General features: G+C 44.6%; 1 protein-coding gene and 1 pseudogene across 2 annotated transcripts in view; both read left to right on the top strand.

Annotated features, from left to right (window-relative positions):
* Nucleotides 1-1,347: 1,347 nt before the first annotated feature.
* Nucleotides 1,348-6,000, top strand: part of RCAN2 (regulator of calcineurin 2) — a 229,708-nt gene continuing 225,055 nt past the window's right edge. The window contains exon 1 of one of the 2 annotated variants that reach the window (XM_016158919.2): nucleotides 1,348-1,643. The gene's annotated coding sequence lies outside the window, so the exon portion shown is untranslated. Of the gene's footprint in view, nucleotides 1,644-1,852; nucleotides 2,125-6,000 lie in introns of those variants that run through there. The other variant, XM_016158918.2, reaches the window with a different exon arrangement.
* Nucleotides 4,793-4,908, top strand: LOC118606752 (annotated as a pseudogene).

Below are 6,000 nucleotides of genomic sequence, written 5' to 3'. Positions count from 1 at the left end.
CCCTACATATGTTATCTTTTTTCCTATACATACATATCTATGATAAAGTTTATAAATTAGGCAATTTCATGGATAGAAGGCGTGTTCTTACAGTTGATCTTATCAGCCTCAGCATAAGATTTTTTTCTTTCCTTTCACTTTTCACTTACAGAAAGCACTTTACATCTTCCCTTTGGCATATCTGAATTGCCAGCATCATTACTCTTGCAGTTTGTGGCCATTATTAAGTAAAATAAGGGCTACAAGCACTGGGACACTGTGACAGTGGATCTGATGACCAGTCAACTGGTGGGTAGCGAATACAGTGTGGATACACTGGACAAAGTGGTGATTCACATCCTGAGCATGAGGGAGCCCACCTGCAGGAGATTTCATCACACTACTCAGAATGGCCCACAATTTAAAACTTATGAATTATTTATTTCTGGAATTTTCCATTTAATATTTCCAGACCGTGGTTAACCACGGGTAACTGAAATAGTGGAAAGCAAAACTGTGACTAAGGAGGGACTACTCTAATTCATCTAAATCAGTGTTAATGAATTTTGGAAGAGTAGGAGTGTAAGGTCAATGTCAGCTCTGAAATTCTGTCTCTATTAAATTAATGCAGATTATTCAAAGAGCCAAGGTCTACCTTTTTTGTTAAAAAAAGAGAGATTGATTTCTCTGTTAACCTTGGAAGGGGGTCGGGAGGGGGACAATGTGGTGTTTAGGCGAGTGAAGAATAATTGCAAAACACATAGATTGCTGCAATGGAATTTTAAAATTGTTTTAGTAAATGCAGGCATAAAATGAAAAAGAAATAAGCTCGATTTATGCAGCAATTAGAGAAATGATGGAACAAAAATGACTTAAACCTCTTATTCATTTCCTCCCTCAGGTGGTCTGCGCTCTGCTCCCCTTTCTTCTGTCAATTTCCTCCTCACTTTCCCTACAGTTTGGACATCTTCTTGCTATGAGACTCAGTCAGACCTGTCCTATCGGTGCCACCCCTAAGCCACAAGCTACCTCCTCGCCCTGAATTGCTTTATTTTATAAGGCAGAGACTTCTACTGGGGTTAAGTTCCTTGAGCAACAGATCTATCCTAGATTCTGTTTCACTGGCAACCGTTTACTGTTACGATATCAGCGATATCAGCCACCCACTCCTCGTGTCACAGGTTCTCACACAATAGGAGTCCTTGAAGCCCTCTGTCCCTAGGTCTGGTGGCTTACGAATCCTGGCAAAGCGGTGAAGCCCGCGCAGGGCACCTTCAGCCGCGAGGGCGGGGCAGGGCGGGCTCAGGGCTCCAGCCAGAGGGCGCCAGCGCCCACCCCGCGCAAACGACCGTAAGGACCTTCTAGGGGCTTCCCGACATTTTCTCAGCGGGGGTTGGGGGCTCAGTCCGCTCATAAGCACTGTCTCTCTTCCAGTACTCTCTACCCCGTTTGCTTCTCGGCCAGTTTCCAGCTGTCGCTGCCCAATCTCCCTGAGCTTCAGAATCAGCCCCCTCTCCAGCCCGAACCCCAAGGAGACCCCCACCCTGGATGTGACCCCGAGGAACACCTCCCCGCTGAGGCCGGGACTCTTGTGGACAGGCTCCTGAGCTGGGTCTCCAGAGGGTCTTCATCCCTTCTCGGACACTCCGATTGGAAAAGAGAAGGTAAGGAGCTGAGGGCAGAGTGGGAGCCCGGGAGGTGCTGAGCATGGGGGACCGGGAAGGGTGCAGGGTCAGGGGGGAGGAGAAGGGAGGAGGCCAGACAGGGGCTTTCGGTTTCCTGGGGTCTGATTGGAGGTTGGCCCGATGAGTCGGAGCTGGGGGCGCGCCCGTCTCTGCTGGCTCCAGCAAGAGCCGCTGGCTCGGCCCCTCCCCGGAGCCGCTTTGTCCCGGGTGACGGCGGCGGAGGTTGTGGGGAGGAGCGGGCAGGAGGCAGAGACCCACGGAATCACGGACCGGGAGACTGTGAGGCGGGGCGCGTGGCGCACGGCCCCACACCCAGGCCCGCGGGCACCGCGCCCTCCCCCACGCGCGCTCGCACCGGCGGGCAGGTGAGCTGGCAGCGCCGCGCCCGCAGTCACCGGCCCCCGTGGACCACCCGAGCCACCGCCTCTGCTTCTTTCGGCGCATCGCAGACTCTCAGCAGGTCGGTTATGTAACCGCGCCAGCACGCTCACCCCTGCACCCCGTCCTGCCAGGGCCGCTTGTGGCGCGCCCTGGCCGTGCCGCGGGACCGTGGCAGGGGGCGGGTAAGCGCAACCGGGCTAGAGAGTGAGTAGGGGGCGGCGGCAGGGCTTGCGAGTGGTCTCTGATCCAGACATCAGCCCCTGAGGCTGCTCTGGGGACTGAGGTATGCCTTGACTCCCTTCTAGAGGGCGCGGGTCTCTAGGAGCCCCTTCCCTATTCCTAGTGGCCCCAGGGTTCGCCTTCTCAGTAGCAGCAGCAGGTGCATAAGTGAGGGATAAAGAAAGACGCCTGTGGTCCCCGGGACTGAGATTTGAAGTGGTGGTTAGGGGAGATGGACTGGACGCAGAGAGCAGAGGAAAAAACAGAGAGACTCCTTTCCCAGTGCTTAAAGGAAAGTGCTGGGGAGGAGGAAGGTGCATTGAGGAGCCGCGGGAATTGTCCTGCCTGGGATTAGCGGTCTTGGGTCATCTAAAAATAACTTCGAGTTTGAAAAGTAAAATAGAAGGAAGCGCAGTGTGCTGAGTTCGTCCTGCCTGTGGGATGCTTCGTACTAGAAGTCAGGGAACAGGCAAATCTCAGCCACCTGATCCCTCTGCTGCCTCTTGGTCTCACTGGTTTCCAGGGTGTCTCGGTTTGACTTTTAGTTAATGATTTATTCTCCAAGGCGCTGCAGTCTTTTTCTTATCCCAAAAGGAATCATATAGCAGAGTGGATGCTTTGAATCTTTCCTATTTTCTACTTTGGAATAGAAGTGTTCAGAGGACACTTCAGAAGCCAAAGCTTTTAAAAGTATCATTTTAGTAAAAACAAAAGTTTCTGGGCTCCCTTCACCATAACAGTCTCATAATTGGAGATAAAAGGATGCTAGAGCATTCCAGCCCACACTTCTCCCTTCCTTCAGCAAGAATACCACTTAACCTATCATGCAGAGGGAAGCTTTAGGAAAAGTAGGACATTTAAAATATTCCAACTAAACTTTCACACGTATTACATCAACTATAAAACACAGGACGAATGCATCACAGGCACAGGGCAACACTTGGTAACACTTCCCATCCTCCATTTTGGGGACACAACAAAGTTGGAAAAACCTAGAAGCTGGAAAGGATCAAGAAGCAGGTCAGGGTTGACTGTAGAACAAGGCAGGATGGTGAACATTTGGCTGCTTTTCAGTCTATGCATTGATTTTCTTTAGCCTTAGAGCTATTATCTTAAGTATGATCAGTCATTGAGTTGAATTTGTCTAAAATGTGAATTGTAATTTGCTTTCCAAGCAATTGTGATCATATCTGCTAGTTTAGTCCAGCGCATAGAATTTTGTGAGAGAAAAATGTCCTCAACTCGAGCTACAGGATTCGAAGAGCTTTCAAAATGGCATGTGTGTGCAGGTCCTGCAGAACCCAACTAAATTTGGAAGGATGTGGCTCTCTCTCTAATAATGAACATTTAATAGACATAAGTGGGAACTTGAGAGCTCTGTCATTTGCAAGTAGATATCAAACTTTTAAAAACCACTTGAATAATCATTTGCAACTAGTCATATATATTGCAGAAACTAGTTTTGTTGAGACTAACTTTGATAGCTGCTGTGGTCTCATTTTTTGTACTTTCTGTACCTTGCCCTCAGTTTATCAACAGTTATTTATTAAGCATCTACTATGTGCTGTGTAGGCCCTGTGTTAAAGACTAAACAAATAAAGTCCATGCCTTTTGGAAATCGATTTAGCAGATAAGGATAAGAAAATAAATGATAGTGATCAGCGTGGTGAGTGTTTAATGGAAACAAGAACAAGTTCAGTGGGAACCTAGGAAACGGAAGGTAAAGAGAATCTGGAAGAGCCTGCAGAGAACTTTACATATGGACTGGATCCCAGTAGGCACTAGGAGTCCTCCACAGAGGAGACTAGGAATTCCATGTTCAAAGAATGTCTAGGTGTTCTGAAGTGAGGATTTGGCAGGAGAGTTTGGCAGGGGGAGGGAGTGGTTCAGTTCACCTGGATTGTGATTATACCCTGTTGAGGAGGAGAAACTACGTAGAAGAAATGATTTGATCTAATTTGTGTTTCGCAAAAGTGACTTTGGAGGTGGTGAGTAGGTGGCATTAAAAGAGGAATGAGCTCAGATTTTAGACTATTGGAGTGGTCCAGACCAAAAAAAGAAAAAAGAAAAAAAAAAGGAAGAAAGAAAGAAATTAATTGTTCCTGAGCCAGGTAGAATAGTGAAAGAGAGGAGAAATCTACAGAGAGCCATTGAAGAGGGAGGATCAGTCCACTAGGTCATTGAGTGTGTGGTGGTGTGTAAGGATAAGAATAGGTGTCTAGATATGGTTGGGCTTTTAACTGAGTAAGGAAGTAAATGAGAACAAGTAGGTTTTAGAAAGATGAAAAAATTCAACTGAAAGCTTTCCCTCTATGATCAGGAACAAGACAAGGTTGTCCACTCTTGCCACTTTTATGCAGCATAGTACTGGAAATTCTAACTAGAATATTTAGGCAAGAAAAAAAAATAAGAGACATCTAAATTAGAAGGGAAGAAATTTGGACGTGGTTCCATAGTGTGGCGGTTAGCATGTCTGCTCTTCACGCAGAAGATCCTGGGTTCGTGGCATAGTGGAGCCACAGTCCATGGTTTATGGCCATGCCACCCTGAACAAGCCCGATGTCTGATCTCAGAAGCTAAGCAGGGTTGGGCCTGGTTAGTACTTGGATGGGAGACCACCTAGGAAGACCAGGTGCTGTAAGCATAAATAATAATAATAAATAACAAAATAAATAAGTGAATTAGAAAGGAAGAAATAAAACTGTCTGTATTGGCAGATGATATGATATTATGTATAGAAACCTTGAAGATTACACATAAAAGTGTTAGAACTAATATATGAATTCAGTAAAAGTGCAGAATTCAATCAATATACAAAATTCAGTTACATTTCTATAAAGTAATAATGAACTATCATAAAGAGGAATTAAGAAAACAATCTCATTCACAATTACATCAAAAATAATAAAATACATAGGAATAAATTTAACCAAAAAGTTAAAGACACTGTAAATCATTACATTGATGAAAGAATTAAAGAATATACAAATAAATGAAAAGGTATTATATGCTCATGGATTGGAAGAATTAGTATTGTTAAAAATGTTCATATTACCCAAAGCAATCTGCAGATTCAATCCAATCCCTATCAAAAGTCCAATGGCCTTTTTCACAAGAATAGAACTAACAATCCTAAAGTTTGTATGGAATCCCAAAAGCCCCTGAATAGCCAAAGAAAACTTGAGAAAAAGCAAGAAAAACAACAAAGCCAGAAGCATCACACTTCCTGATTTCAAACTTATTATGAAGCTGTAGTAATCAAAACAGTATAGTATTGGCATTAAAAACAGACACATAGATCAATGGGACAAGAGAGAGCCCAGAAATAAACCCATGCCTCTATGGTCAATTAATTTATGAAATATGAGCCAAGAATATACAATGGGAAAAGACTAGTCTCTTCAATAAATGATGCTGGGAAAACTGAACAATCATATGCAAAAAAAAAAAAAAAAAAAAAAAAAAATGAAGCCGGGCTACTATCTTACACCATACACAAAAATCAGCTCAAAGTGGATTAAAGACTTAAATGTATGACCTGAAAGCATAAAACTCCTAGAAGAAAATATAGGGGTAAGCTTGGTTTTGGCAATGATATTTTTGATTCATTAGCAAAGCAAAGGCAACAAAAGCACAGTAAACGAATGGGACTACACATCAAATAAACATCTGCACAGCAAAGAAAACCATCAACAAAATGAAAAGGCACTCCATGGAGTGGGAGAAAATAGGTGCA

The sequence above is a fragment of the Rousettus aegyptiacus genome, unplaced genomic scaffold (genome assembly GCF_014176215.1).
Source record: "Rousettus aegyptiacus isolate mRouAeg1 unplaced genomic scaffold, mRouAeg1.p scaffold_m13_p_1, whole genome shotgun sequence".
Taxonomy (NCBI): domain Eukaryota; kingdom Metazoa; phylum Chordata; class Mammalia; order Chiroptera; family Pteropodidae; genus Rousettus; species Rousettus aegyptiacus.
This window is presented reverse-complemented; position numbering and strand designations above follow the sequence as displayed.